The 16,015-nt window shown below is 39.5% G+C and overlaps 1 protein-coding gene across 1 annotated transcript in view; it reads left to right on the forward strand.

Annotated features, from left to right (window-relative positions):
* Window positions 1-5,842: 5,842 nt before the first annotated feature.
* Window positions 5,843-16,015, forward strand: part of LOC122792090 (gap junction beta-3 protein-like) — a 431,372-nt gene continuing 421,199 nt past the window's right edge. Inside the window, exon 1 of the mRNA XM_044059881.1 lies at window positions 5,843-6,060. The gene's annotated coding sequence lies outside the window, so the exon portion shown is untranslated. The remainder of the gene's footprint in view (window positions 6,061-16,015) is intronic.

Here is a 16,015-nt window from a genome sequence, read left to right on the forward strand (position 1 = left end):
GATGCGAACAAGCAACAGGTGAAAAAATGGGAGACACATACACAAACAAAAGGAAAACAAATATTCTGAGATAGAAGTGGGTACAAGCAGCCTGTCAGCTGCAGACAGACTCAAGGGATCATTACTGGGACCCAAAATATCCTGGATCAAGTTGGCTGTTGGCAAGTGCTAAAACCACAGATGGTGGTCTCATGGCACTGCTACTTGCCGCAGGGGAGGATGCTGAATGATGATCCAGCAGGTCATCACAGGCTCAAACAGAGCATTCCCTATACACTTCAGTTGCAGCACAACAGGGCAGGCAGTTAGAGCAGACTATCTGCTTGGAATGGGCTACAACCCTCCCCAGATGTGGCACTTCCACCCTGCTCACCAGCCTCAGTCGTAGCCTTTGTCAGGTTGGAAGCAGGCAGCACTAGGCTAAAGCTATTGCACCTATGGTTTAGTGTATGATGATGACCTGTAGGAGGAAGACAATATTGAGAAACCTAACACTAGTTATAAGGGGCCAGTGGTAATATTACAGTGATAAGTCAATAAAGAACTATAGGTCCCACAAACCCCACTATACCTTTAGTCTCTGCTATCTCCTGGGGCAGTTGACAGCATTCTCTGCATAGCCTGACTGTGCTGAAAGACAAAAGAGATAGGCAAGCAATCACATAATGTACAGAGGTGTGAGGAAATGCAAATGCCAGTACAACAATACAGCTCCACATGCATGTATAAGAAAGCAGAAGCCTAAAATGATTCCCAAAGCCCAACAAAGAACTATAGCAACATGTGCACAAAGAAGAAACAAAAAGTCAAATTTTCATCTTGCAGAACAGCAGTGCACATTATCATAGTTATCTGCAAAGGAAAAGAGGTATCTACACAAATGCTATTAGTTTCACTTAAAGCAGGCACACTTCCAAGGGGATGTTAATCAGTGTTGTATCAGTGTTTTATACCCTAGTATTTCCCTTGGCTACAGATGTGAGTTTACTCATGGTGGATGTACATGATGACCATGACAATGTACACAGTCTAGAGTTGCCATGACTGGACTCCAAAATGCCCACACCAATGGCAAGTTTGGCAATGCAACAGAGCCAACTGCGAGGAAAGGTTTAGTGTGCAACCTCTGTACAAGTCCTGTTTGAAAGTTATGCCACATCCATACCCCAGGGGCATCTGGACCTGTACTACTTCCATGGCATCAAGACTCTGTTGCATTGAGTGCTTCACCCACATGGTCTCATCGTAGTCACCCTGCTTCAACCACAGTGCTTCACCCACATGGTCTAATCGTAGTCCCCCTGCTGCAACCACAGTGCTTCACCCACATGGTCTCATCATAGTCACCCTGCTGCAACCACAGTGCTTCACCCACATGGTCTCATCGTAGTCATCCCACTGTTACCAAAGTGATTCACCCACATGGTTTCATCATAGTCACCCTGCTGCACAGAACCACAGTGCTTCACCCACATGGTCTTATCATAGTCACCCAACTGTACAGAACCACAGTGCTTCACTCACATGGTCTCATCATAGTCACCCTGCTGCACCCACAGTGATTCACCCACATGGCCTTATTATAGTCACCCTGCTTCAACCACAGTGCTTCACCCACATGGTCTAATCGTAGTCCCCCTGCTGCAACCACAGTGCTTCACCCACATGGTCTCATCATAGTCACCCTGCTGCAACCACAGTGCTTCACCCACATGGTCTCATCGTAGTCATCCCACTGTTACCAAAGTGATTCACCCACATGGTTTCATCATAGTCACCCTGCTGCACAGAACCACAGTGCTTCACCCACATGGTCTTATCATAGTCACCCAACTGTACAGAACCACAGTGCTTCACTCACATGGTCTCATCATAGTCACCCTGCTGCACCCACAGTGATTCACCCACATGGCCTTATTATAGTCACCCTGCTGCACAGTCTCACAGTAGCACCTTCATCCACACCAGTGAAATCATATTTAATACCACTGTGACTCCTCCTCTTCTTAAGCCAGCCTCTTCCTTCATTGTCCTTTGGTCCCATCACCCACAGAAATGTAGACTACTATGTATTCATATATCCCAAAGTATCTATATAAATGATGATGGCTGTTACCCTCAACACCCCCTTTCTATGCAGAGTGTGTGTGTGAGCATACATGCGTGCAGGTGTGTGTGTGTGTGTGTGTGTGTGTGTGTGTGTGTGTGTGTGTGTGTGTGTGTGTGCATGTGTGCGTGTGTGCGTGTGTGCGTGTGTGTGTGTGTGTGTGTGTGTGTGTGTGTGTGATGCATGGTTTGACTTGACTATGCAGTGTCCAGCACAGTAATTACAGAACACTGCAAGCATCATTTGGTTGCATGACACCACACTGTCACTCTGTATATGAAAAAGCCATTAGAGATGGACTTGATATCATTGCTTTGTTTGTACTGCTATAGTCTGTGCACAACACCATCTGGAGGGCTGTAGTGCAGCTGTTGTTGTTGGTCCACTGCCAACTATGTTGTTGTTGTTTATAGATGTGGTGGTGGTCACAAAAGATCCTGTTGCTGCACTGTTGAAAGCTCTAAGGGTTGCTGTCTGACCTGCTTGATGTTATAATGTCATACTTTACATTATGTAGCATGTTGCAAATATCTGACAGGCTGTAGCAAGGGTATACTGCAATGTGCCAAGGCAGTGGAACTGGGACTTCTTTGGGATGAACACATGCTATATCACATTTCTGGTTTGAACATGGACAAAGTTATACCACTGTGCAGCCATGTTTTGTTAATTACATGAGACTGACATCATCCGGGTCAGGGGTGGACTAAACTGGAGGGTTAATGATGTGTACATATTATATATGTTGTTGTTGGCATGAAGGTGTACTGCAGTGTCTTCACGTACCTGTTAGGTGGCCTTACGGGATATTTCCATCCGGAAGGAGGCAGTACCGATGCATCATATGTCACATGTGGGAATCCTGGGCACTGCCAAAATACTGTGCAGATACATGGGTTATTAGCCCCTGTGTATTGCCCACTACCTAGAGGCTGATGGAATGGATTTTCATGGACACTGTCTGGGGTCTTTATTGCCATAATGGCACAATCTATGGCTCTCAGGACCTTGGGGAGGTTAGCAATATCATCAAAGCCATCTATGGTAGTGTCTGTCCCTCCCAGTGTGCTGGGAAAGGAAATGTTCTTATCCACATATAGAAGTAATGTATCAATGAAGGCTTAAGTATTCTACAGACTGATGCCTGCAATATAGCCAAAGTAACCCCAGTCTGCCTCTGGCAGGTCCACGTAGCATGCATGGTAAAAGCTATACATACCTTTAGGTATCCAACATTACTGGAAGTCCACCATTCCTTCATTTCTAGTCTATGGTCCACACATGTCAACTAATCTGCTGGTACCATTCTGTACTGTGTATGCAATCATGACACACATCTGCAGAACCACCAACTAAGATTATCAAAAACTGGTTAGTGAAACTGCCAGCAGATGTTTCTGATATGTTTGCTGGCTACATCACATATTTTGGAGTGTGTTTTGCTTTTATACTGAGACATAATAGTCTGTTCCATTTTACACCTGATGACTATTAACTGTAACTTGCTTTTCTCATCCTCATTTGCACAACTTTATGTATTCTTTAGACTGTGCTTCTTCAGTACTGTGGTGGTGGTGCTGCGGTAGCATTGTTGCCTCACAGTAAGACGTTGTCCTGTTCGACTCTTAGCTAGAGCGTCTTCTGTGTGAAGACATGCGCGAATGGGTGTACCTTCGTTGAAGGTTGTGTGTCAGGGCTGGCAATTCGGCACATAAAAATCTACTGCCAATCATTAGCGGACCGGAGTTCCACTATGGCGACCCCTAACCGGGAAAAGCTGAAAGACACAGCAACAACAAAAGACTGTGCTTCTTCAGTTGCATGCTGTTAAAAAAGTAATCTACATACCCTTTTTCTGCACCTTTTAGGTCATTCCTCCATAGTGCTATGTGGTTCTCTGCCTTGCTGCCTACCTACAATCCTAATTTTTGGTGCAAGATAATGCAGCAGACTTCACTGATTGGCTTTGAAGCCACCAAGAAAGAAACCATAAACATCACAAGCAATATAGATCTGGTACAAGAACTGGTTAAATAATGACCCAACAACAATTTGCTTGTGTGCAGCACTGGATTTTTTTGCTGAAAAAAACACAGGATTTGTTGCAGAAACAGTTATAATAATTCTTTTACTTAATTCAAGTTACCTCACTGTACTGATACATTAATTTAAAATATTTAATAATCAAAGTAGATGGGAGAAATATCCTCACATGAGTTACCCAGTTTTATGTTCCTCTTGCTGATTATTCCAGAAAGTTCTTCAAAAGCCATGATTTTTAAATAGACTTTTGTAGAATTATTGTCAGCCAATCATCACTCAAACATATTAGTTTCGGTGATCGTTGTAAAATTCATTATGTTGTGAAGTCTTTAGAAAAAAAAACAGCAGACAGCAATAATAAATTTCAGAAGCAAAGATGTCTGACAACATATGTAAACACTGTTAATCAGACAAGCATCTGAGATTGTTGTTTCCTTTTTTAGAGAAGACCTATAAACAGCAGGAAGTATAATCACTTATTCTGTTCTCACGGTATATAAGTGAGGGGTAGTAGGATTGGAGTACAAAACGCAAGAGGGATGTTATTATATAGTGCCTTAAAACTTCAGAACACCTTTCTGTACTATATATATATATATATATATGTATGTATATATATATATATATATATATATATATATATATATATATATAGACATCACTAGTTGGTAGAACAATCCATAAACCATTAGCAAAGCAACCAGAGCTAAATCAAATAATACATAATATGCCTTTCTGAAAGTGCTTAAGAGTCATCCAAGATAATATAACTTTGTTAAAGCAAAAGTTAAGTTTGTCACAGAAATATTAAAATTTACAGTTGTGAAGATATACATACATGCTTATGCTTTAATAAAAAGGCTGACAGCTGATGATGCAGTGAAAACAAGGATTATGGAGTAAGTTACTTCAGATCTAAGTCTGAATCTAGAAATGTATTCTTGCAGAAAAGGTGCTAACAGTTCATTTAACTCAAAGTGAATTGCAGAGTCAGTCCTGTAAAGGGACAGTTGCATCTTGTTCTAACAGAAAATTAAAAAGTCAAATCATTAGCTATGAAAAGAAATAAGCACAAGTGTATAAGATATTTTTGTATCTATTTTTGAGAGTAATTTTGCTATGTTTCTAGCGTGACCACCAGAAGCAAGAGGAGACAAAGCACATGTGCCCTTTTCTGAACTCCCTCTACTGTCTTTAAAGGAAGAAATGACCAACAATGGTCAGTAACCTTTGATCAAGAGTATTGTTTCACAGTAAATAGGAAACAGCAACAGCAGTCACAAGTCGTACACAATGTCAGGATATAGAAAGCAAGGAAACATGTACATTTCATTTTCTGACCCCAGGGATGTTTATTTTTGGCCATACTTCTTGTCTTCTTAAAGTATTTAAAGGATAATGACTAGAACATTTCTGAACATGCCAGGCGTGCATATCAATAACCTTTATTACATTTGTTTGTCTCTGTTAAACTAACTGTGGGAAGACCCTCGACAAAAAAGAGAAAAAGAGATAGACCTCATTTTTGACATCAGAACTATTACTCAGTGGGAAACACAAGTTTCCTGAAAACACAATCCTGCCGGAAAGAGAGCTTTCTTACACAGCAGCGGTCTGTATGTGACACAAACATACCAAAGTAAGATGATTGCAAAAAAGGAAAGACTAATATTTAGACTACTGATATATGAAGCAAGCATGTAGCTGCTAAGTGAAAAAGTGTTTTTATCACCTTAGTATTCAACATAAATTGTTTCTGCTAAGGGAAATGTAATCAGGCATTTTTCAGCTAAAGTATCTATGGAGGAGTGGAGAAATATTCAGGAGAGAAGACTGTTGCTAATAAAAATGTTGAATTGAAACTCAGCAAAGTAGTTCTGTCAGAACAGGGAAATAGCTAGTTATTTAAGGTAGGTGATATATTATGTACTACATAACGCATTCCTTTTGCTTAGGAAGAAAGGATGTTAATTTATTAATTGTAAGTATTTGTTTGTTTACTTATTTCTTTTGGTAACTTAAGGTTTCAAAACCTCTATAAAGGTTATTCTGTCTTTCTATCTCTCTGTCAGTCCCCATCAGTTTGAAGTAATCAAGTACATGAAATTATTCCTTTTTCTCACATCACCAGTATTATGAGTTGTTACTTCTGCAAAGTCATCAGACTAAAATTGCTGCATGCATTATTCATAAGAAATGTTTTGTATATGTAACACTAATTGTTATGCACAGGAGGGCAAACAGCATGCAAGTGTTGTACTATTTAAGTCTGCCTTGAAACATTCTCCTGAACGTACATTCTACACTGGTAATTTATACCCATTGATAATTACTTCATTTAAATACTGCAAGCCATACATGAACTGTAGAATGCAGGAAGTGACAATCAGTTCTTCTTTGAGTATAATACGTCTGTCATAATTGCCTTTGTTCGCACTTACTACCTGTCCAGTAAATAGGAGCGCATATAGCCTATGTGAATGGCTGTGTATATATACCAAGTTAAAGGAGAAATGTGACTATTCTATTACATATTTTAATGTATATGCTGTGATCTGGATATGAAGGAAGAAGGTAAGAAAACAGAATATGAGCTCCCTAAATAAACTGCTCATTAAAAGAAACACTGTATGAATGTCAGTGTTTTGTCTTGAAGCCTTAGCACATAAAAATAAGCTGAGCGGCTGCTTGTCAGACTTGTTTGACAACATTCACATTTGCATGTTCACTGAAAAGGAAAGGCACATCTACATCTATCAGCAGTATCAAATACTCTTCTTCTGTACAACCAGTCGTAAGATGTAATGAAAGTGTCTGGCAAGCTTTATTTCACAGGTTGCATAGTACATCCGTCAAGATGGGAGAAGTTTATGACATTATATTAATATATGTGTGTGTGTGTGTGTGTGTGTGTGTGTGTGTGTGTGTGTGTGTGTGTGTGTGTGTGTGTGTGTGGATACTGTTTATTGCAAGCTTATGTCGTCTTTCTCAAATGCATTATTTTCCTTCGATGACAGACAAAGCAGCCTTCTAAATCCTAGATTTTTGTGAAAAAGAAATATATATATATATATATATATATATATATATATATATATATATATATATATACATATGTATGAAATTTTTAGAATTTAGCAGTGTTCATAGTATCCTCAAATAAATGCATATATGTATTCATTTACTCTTAAGTTGCTGAAATAACTCAAATGGCACTCTAAGATCCCAAATGCAATGCAACAGTATTAAATGTACAAGTTAGTGTTCAGAAAAACAAAGCATCATATCACAGTAAGCAGAAGGCCTTGCCAATAAATCTTTTTCCAGTAGATTCTGTTTTGGAACATGATAATTAATTTTAATGCTGCTAAAGGCAGTGCACATCTTTCAGGAAATAATGAATAATGAAACTTTTCCTTAGGTTCCGAAAATACAAATTTTCTGACATGAGAAACATGGATGTTTTGTTTATTATAAACAGATACAGTGCAAAATGCATTTTGTTTGTATTTGTCCATATGTCTGTGGCTGTGTATCTGTGTATGACTGAGGTTAGATGCCAACATTATAAATGATATCCTGGGAAAATAAATGGCTGTAAAAACACTTTTATCATTTTACATTTATTGTCAACTTCTTCCACATCTGCCATCATAGCGAGGAAAACCATCAGACAGGACACAAAAATTGAAATGTCATTGACATGACTCTTGTTAAGTATTAGGGGTGTTTTTATTACTTATATCTATGTTGATGCCCAGCATGTTAAAAATTTCAGATTAAATTCTAAACAACAAGTTAAATACTGTTGTGATTACCAGTCCTCATACCTGCTGCAGTGAGGCAGGGATGCAGTTCAGAATTATCCACATTTGATTTGGCTCTCCCTACACAATCACCTCTCCCTGTAACCTTAGATACTTCAATATAGCTTTCTAACAAATATTGGATGTATTTTGGTAACTGCATTTCTATACTGTACTTATCCTTGTTGTGACCCGCGGTGGTGGTGCTGCGGTAGTGTTGTCGCCTCACAGTAAGCCGCTGTCCGGTTCAATTCTCAGCTAGAGCGTCTTCTGCGTGGAGACATGCATACCTTCGTTGAAGGTTGTGCGTCAGGCCTAGCAAGCCGGTACATAAAAATCAACTGCCAATCATTAGCGGACCGGAGCTCCGCTGTGGCGACCCCTGACCGGGAAAAGCCGACAGACACAAACAAACTTATCCTTGTTGTGATTTATTGCATGTTTGCAGTATGATTCCAAGGAACACATTTTTACTTGATTGCTATTGTTCCTTGTTGCTAAAACATTACTTGCCAAGCTAAAGGCCATATTTAAATGCTGGGACTGGAAGGCATGATGGTTATTACATTATCTGACACCACTAATGGGGATAACAAATCTGGACAGTAGCTGAGTAGAGTATCTGATTATTTGTCCAAAGGAATGGATTCTCAGGTGGAAAATAAATAAGCAGAAATACTATATAAAGACATATTTTATCCTCAAAGAAAACACAGAAGAGTTGTAGCTAAATACAGCTCATTACATGACCCATGATCTAACTAGATGAATAATTGAAAAGCTTCTGATTACAAGATTAAGGATAAAAAGAAGCAGCATTCACAGCAATGAAAGTGAAAGGTCAGGCTACTTGTATGGCCCAATTCTTGTGAGATGACATTTATTTTATCATTGTTAATGACCTTGGATCACACATGCTTAGGGACACAAATAAGCTGTGTAATCCAAAATGTATGCCTGGGTCTTGTGTTACTCATGTTGTTTTTGTCATACTAGACCTTGCTTACCTAAGCTGCAGACTGCAGAAACAATTGCTCTTCATGTGAAAACTACATCATTCCTAGGATTTTGTCTTGTCCTACCATGATGTAAAACGTTTGGGAGTATCACCTTTTGTGGTCTTTTACTTTGTAATATGCATCAAGATGCTCCTTATAATTCAAGCACACAACTCTTGCTGAAATAGCAAAATTCCAGAATTAAGCTAATTAATTCTAGGAATATGTTGCAGTGGAAATGAATGCAAGATAAATAGAAGTTTCTATATTACTTGTGCAAACACAACCTCAATTTTTTCTTGAATCTGAATAAAATGATTTCAAAGTAGAATTCATATTCTGTTTTTATGTGGTGACAGAGGCTTCACATGGATGCATACATATTCGAGCGCACACGCTCACACACACCCACACACACATGCACACACGCACACACGCACACACACACACACACACACACACACACACACACACACACACACACACACACACACACACACAGTCTATGCAGAGGACTTTGGCCCACATGCTGTCATACTTAATATAATCATCTCTAAGGTCATTGCACATAAGGCAAATGGACATGTCCCCTGCAGTAACCTCAGATAAATTTTGTATTCAGCAACATTCTTATGATTGATGTTCACATCTACTGTATACCTCCATAAATGGCATTATTGCAGATACATGCATAAAACAAACAGAGAAAAAAAGGGGACTGCAAAAATATGGATTGTTAGCAAAGATGTATATGCCCAAATAAATGTAAAAATCTAATCACTTTAAGTAAGTCAGAAGGACATCATGACAATGGGCCTGATTCTAAAAACCTTGCTCTCGGTGTAAGCGACTACTGAGATCAGTTGTTTTGGAATCTGGTCCCTGTAGTAAGACTGTTTATAGACAGGCCTTACACAGATTTAAGTCACTTACATTGAGAGCCAGTATTTCAGAATCTGGGCAGACTTATACTGAGAGCAAGAAATGAAAATAATATATTATAGAATAGAATATTTATAAATCTCATTTCACTGAAAGCTAACAATATAAAACCAAAAACAGGTGGGGGGCTACCTTCCTACTCCTCAATATGGAGGGCTGTGCACCCCACACCCCCACCTAACTATATATACTACCTCCAGGATTGCACCACAGTGGAGAAAAGGGCATATACAGTTTGTTTGTTCAACAGTACTTACATTCAGTGAAATGTGATTCAATGAAATGAGTTTTCAGTGATTTGAGCTTTCAGCGATTTGGTGTGAGTATTTTGAAATTCAGTGAAATGAGTTTTCAGTGAATCTAAGTAGATATATATATATATATATATATATATATATATATATATATATATTTAACAACAGGAAACTTTTCTGATAGTAGATTTATGCTATGTCTAGTGACGCACATTGTGTGAAGGCTAAGCTTTGCACTAGTCTGCTTTTTACCTGAAACCAGTAATAAATGCATTCTGTAGCTAAGTGTCATAACCCCATTAAGGAAACCATGGTAAAAAATGTATCAAAGCCAACTTCATGCTTCTTAAGACAGAAGTGGTGAACTTCATGACACCCATGCAGACAGACAGTAGAGGTACGACTGCTGAATCCTACACAAATGCACTTTATAAGCACTTACACGAGTGCATGGATCGTACTATCCCAAACAGAACCAAGACGTTATCCTCCAAAAAAAGGAAGCCAATCTGGTGGTCCCCTGCCATAAACAAACTGTACAACAGAAGAAAGAAACTGTTGCAAAAGAAACTAAAATCCCATGAATGGAGGAGCTCCCTGGTCAGCCTCAGTAAGAAGCTGCGATCCCTGATAAAATCCTCCAAAGCTAGTGACGAAAACAAAATCGCCACTGATTCTAAAGACAACCACAAAGCATTCTATAGCTATGTCAAGAATCTCAATGGCAACACTCAGATCTGCTCTGAGTTAGAGCACAATGGCACTAAATATACAGACCCAACTGATATTGCCAACATCCTGGAAGATAGGTTCAGTGCTAACTTCACCCCCCTCTCACCCCCTAAAGGGCCCGTCTCTATATTGGTAGATTGCAAAGTTCCTGTAATCACGGCTGCACAGGTAAAAACCACACTCTCCAAAGCCAAGAACACAGCATCCATGGGACTAGACAATATCCCAGGCTGCATTCTACATGAACTACAGAACAAACTGGCACCCCACCTAAGTACCATGTTCAATCATAGCCTCACCTCAGGCTTTGTGCCCGCTGAATGCCACACAGCGATGGTTATCCCACTCCACAAGGGGGAAGCCACCATGGACCCAGGGAATTACCGCCCCATTAGCCTGACAAGCCTGGTTTGCAAGGCTATGGAACGTATCATCATGGAACTTATAAACAGACACTAGTAATCTCCAAACTCTGGACCCCACACAGTTCGGGTTTGTAAAAGGCAGATCATGTCTCCTAAACCTAACAGACTTCTTTGAAGCAGTCACCAAAGCCGTAGACGAGTGTTCAAACAGCCTATCTAGATCTTGCCAAGACTTTCGACACCATCCCCCACTCTGGAATTATTGATAAACTCACTAAACTAGGTATAAATCCCTATGTCACAAGATGGGCTGCCAACTGGCTCACTGACAGAACCGACACTGTAAAAGAAGCAGACTCTAAATCTGACTTCAGACCAGTGACAAGTGCAATACCACAGAGTTCAGTCCTGGGTCCTTTCCTGTTTGGTATCTACTTCTCTGAAGTACAGGCTAACACAGAAGGTCTTTGGCTAATGAAGTTCGCAGATGACTGCAAACTAGGAGCCATAATCAAAACTCCTAACGATGTGGACATCCTACAAAAGAGCCTCACTGAGACAGATGCCTGGTGTCAAAGCCATGGTCTCAAGCTCAATGCCAAAAAGTGCATTGTCATCCCCTTTGGTAAAAACTCTGTACCCATGAACTACAACATAGGCCGTAGTATACTTAACACTGAAAGTGTGATAAGAGACCTTGGGACACAGGTGGACAGTAGTCTCTCCTTTGATAATCACATTGCCACAGTAGTCAGGAAATCCTTCTACGTGGCACACCTCATCACAAAAGGTTTCTCATCCAGAAAAAAAGAGGACATTGTTCCCCTCTACTCATCACTCATTAGCCCCATTATAGAGTACAACGCCATCACTCATTAGACCCATTATAGAGTACAACGCCTTTTTGGTATGTACCTCACAAGACATCTACAACAACTGGAAAGGCCGCAGAAATACCTCACAAAGAGGATTACTGACCTCAAAATGATGCCCTGAGCAGACCGTTTCAAAAAACTCCAGCTTTACTCCATCGCATATCGCCTACTCAGAGGTGATCTCTGCCTAACATACAAAGCTATGTCAAACCCAGAGCTGTTGGACATGCTCCACTTAAAGAAATCCCACTTCCTATGAGCTACACACTCTAGGGACCTAAACCTTGTCACCACAATAAACAGAACATGCCAGAGGGATAGATTCCTGTCCCAGAGACTTCCCATATTTTGGAATAAACTACCTATCTATATCAAACAAAGCTCCTCATTAGCACTGTTCAAGAAAAATCTTGATGATTGGATGGGAAATAGGAAATTCACCCCGGGAATCACTTCTGTGGCTCTGCTCGACAGTGGCACAGGAAAATAATTTTCTTGGGTGGAAAAAGCCAGGGTACCTTTTTGGCTGGGCTTGTATAGGCCCTAGGGCCGATAGCCTAGTACCTACCTACGAACTTATGAACCTAATTTGTCTGACAGTCCTGAGAAGTGTGTTAGGAAATATTCAAACAATTTCAAATATATGGCCCTATATTAGGAACCATTAGACCTGTAAAGCCATAAGGCTCCTTCTCTTTTTACTTAGTTCACAGCAAATATAAACATGTGATACCTATTCTCCCTGGGAAGTTTGCTACATATCAGAAACGTATTAACAGTATGTTCTTGTTAACACAGAACAAAAATGGTATACTTATTTCTTAGGAAAAAAGTGGTAAGTTTCCCTGTCATTTGAAATGTGATAGCAAAGGCATGGTTTTGCAAGAGTATAGAAACTTGCTGTCATTTGATATGCAGTTGTGACTTTGCCTTATTTCTGTTAGCTCATGTACTGTATTATATAAGGCTGAGCATCCAGATTTCTTGCCTTGAAAAGTTTATAAGCAATTCTGAAAGAAAGAGAAATATGTTCTCATTTGTAGGCTTAATGTCAGAATGTCATTAGAAATTACAAACTACAATATGTCAGAACATTGTATCTAAAATAATGGTATAGCTATTATTTTTCTTCAGAGTAATGAATATCAAAGCTATCAAACATAAAGATGACGTGATGACTATAAGTATAAAATATTATGTATCAAAGAAAAGACAGCCAGCAACAGTCCAAAAACATAAGAATGAAAAAGGAAAATGTCACTGTCCACACCAACCAACAGATGGAAAAAATAAGACTATATATATATATATATATATATATATATATATATATATATATATATATATATATATATATATGTGTGTGTGTGTGTGTGTGTGTGTGTGTGTGTGGGTGCTTATCCTAACAACAATTCCTCAAATATTTATAATAATTCAAACGTTTTTCAGCTTCTGGCCTCTATCTATCTATCTATCTATCTATCTATCTATCTATCTATCTATCTATCTATCTATCTATCTATCTACCTGTCTATCTATACAAGCACCAATAAAACCAAACAGTCTGGAAACAGTTTTCTTGAAAATGGTCAGTAGTAAAGGAGGAACCCTACAGTGTGTACTGTATTTCTTTGTTGGAATATAAAGCATCACAGTAAGGGCATATTATGTTTTAATTGCTGACATCAGAATTTGAAATGTTGCAGATATTGTGTTGTGTGTTTGTCTCACAGGAGTTAAGAAAAGGGAAAAAAGTGAGGTTTACTTTTTTCTTTTTCTAAAAGTCTGTGCAATGTTGCAGCTGGTGTATATAGAGATTGGGGTTAAGGGACAGAGTCCTCACTTTAAGGGGTGATGCAGGGAGCCTACACCTGTTTAAGGGGTGATGCAGGGAGCCTAAACCTGCAAAAATACTTGCCTAGAAATGGTTACTGACATTTTTGCATTGTTACTTTTAATGTGATTTGGTGGAACTTTAGCTGTTTTGGAGGGGATTTAACTACATGTCAGTTAAACAACATGTGATCAGAGATGTAGAACTAATCCTTGGCAAACTAAAATTAAATTTCAATAAGCACATAATCATTGCAGGTGGCTCTATCTCACCAGGCAATAACACAACTGTTATTATACACCTGCTTAACTGTTTGTCAAACTCCTTTCCACATGAAAGCATACTACTAGGAGACTTAAATATAGACTGGACAAAATGGTCCAGCCACAGTCCCTCTGCCTTTCTAAACCTCCACAGGTTTACCCAAACCATAATAACTCCCACAAGAAATGACAAAGCATCCAAATGTCAATCAATCTTGGTCTAGATCCTAGTATCTGACCCCACTCAGGCTCACCTATCCAGCTGTCTCCCAGACAGCCTAAATGACCATCACCCAACCTACCTAATTAGGTATAAATTGCAATCTATCAACCAACCCATCCTCAGGGAAGTTCACAACAGAAAAAAGTTTATAGCCACTAACTTCATCCAAGAGCTACAAAGTGTCAACTGGGCCCCCCTTAAACAACTAGCCCTAGACAAAGCAGTTGAACATTTCAATTCAACCTTCCTAAAAATCCTAAACCATCCTGCACCTTCCCGAACCATTAGAATAAAAACTAGCTATGCCCCATGGCTCACCAAAGAGACTAAAACTAAAATGAAAGAAAGGGACAATGCCTGGACACAGTATCAGAAAAATACAACCTTATGTCTCAGACAAACCTATCTAGAACTCTGAAACAAAACCAAAAAGCAAATCAAACTAGACAAAGCCAATTACTATAAAAACATGCAAGAAAAACATGCTCATAACCCCCAGAAATTCTGGGCTACATTAAATGGCATACTCCACCCAGGAAAACCACCACCCCCATCCCCAGTGCTACCTAACAATCTTGAAGACATTCCCACACAATTCAACACATTCTTTACCGAAACTGTCCAGAACCTGGCAGGTGCCCAAAATAGTACCAGGAGTCCCACACCAACAAACACCCACACCCTTCTCAAATACTCAACCCAACATCCCCAAATTCAACCTCCTCTCCATGTTCACCAGGGTAATTTCTAAGCTCCTCAAAAAACTAAAACCAAATACACTAGCAGCCGATAAGCTTCCAGCAGACTTCCTTCAGATATCAGCTGATGCCATAGCCTACCCAGTCTCTATTCTCATAAATAGATCACTGCTTGAAAGCAAAGTACCCACCTCCTGGAAAACCTCAAACATCATTCCACTACACAAAGGGGGAAACTCCTCAGAGCTGACCAATTATCGTCCAGTTGCAATCCTATCACCTTTGTCCAAAATATTAGAAAGAATGGTTCACACTCAACTAATGCAACACCTCAAAGATAACAACCTTCTCTCTGCTTCACAACATGGGTTTAGACCATCTCACAGCACCACCACAGCCCTTCTATCATTCACAGATATAATTAACCACCACAGAAACAAGGGTCTGTTTGTATCCTCCATATTCTTGGACTTATCAAAAGCCTTTGATATGGTTAACCACAGCATTCTTCTTAATACTCTATCTACCAGAAACATAAGCCCCTCCTTTATAGCTTGGTTTAACAGCTACCTATCAGGCTGTTAGCAAACAGTTCTCTGGAAAGACCAACTGTCCCCCTTATTGCCAGTTACCATAGGAATCCCTCAAGGGTCTATTCTTGGTCCCGTACTGTTCTCCCTATATACTAACCACATCACTTTATCCTCACCCTGTGTCAGTAGTACAATATGCAGATGACACCACCCTTATTTGCACCGCCTCCACGCTACATGAACTTCAATGCCTAACCCAAAACTACTTTACCCTCGCAGAAACATGGTTCATAAATATCAAACTTCTTCTCAATCCCAAAAAAACAAATATTATATTTGGCC

Source organism: Protopterus annectens, chromosome 1.part2 (assembly GCF_019279795.1).
Source record: "Protopterus annectens isolate FY-2018-M chromosome 1.part2, PAN1.0, whole genome shotgun sequence".
Classification (NCBI taxonomy): Eukaryota; Metazoa; Chordata; order Ceratodontiformes; family Protopteridae; genus Protopterus; species Protopterus annectens.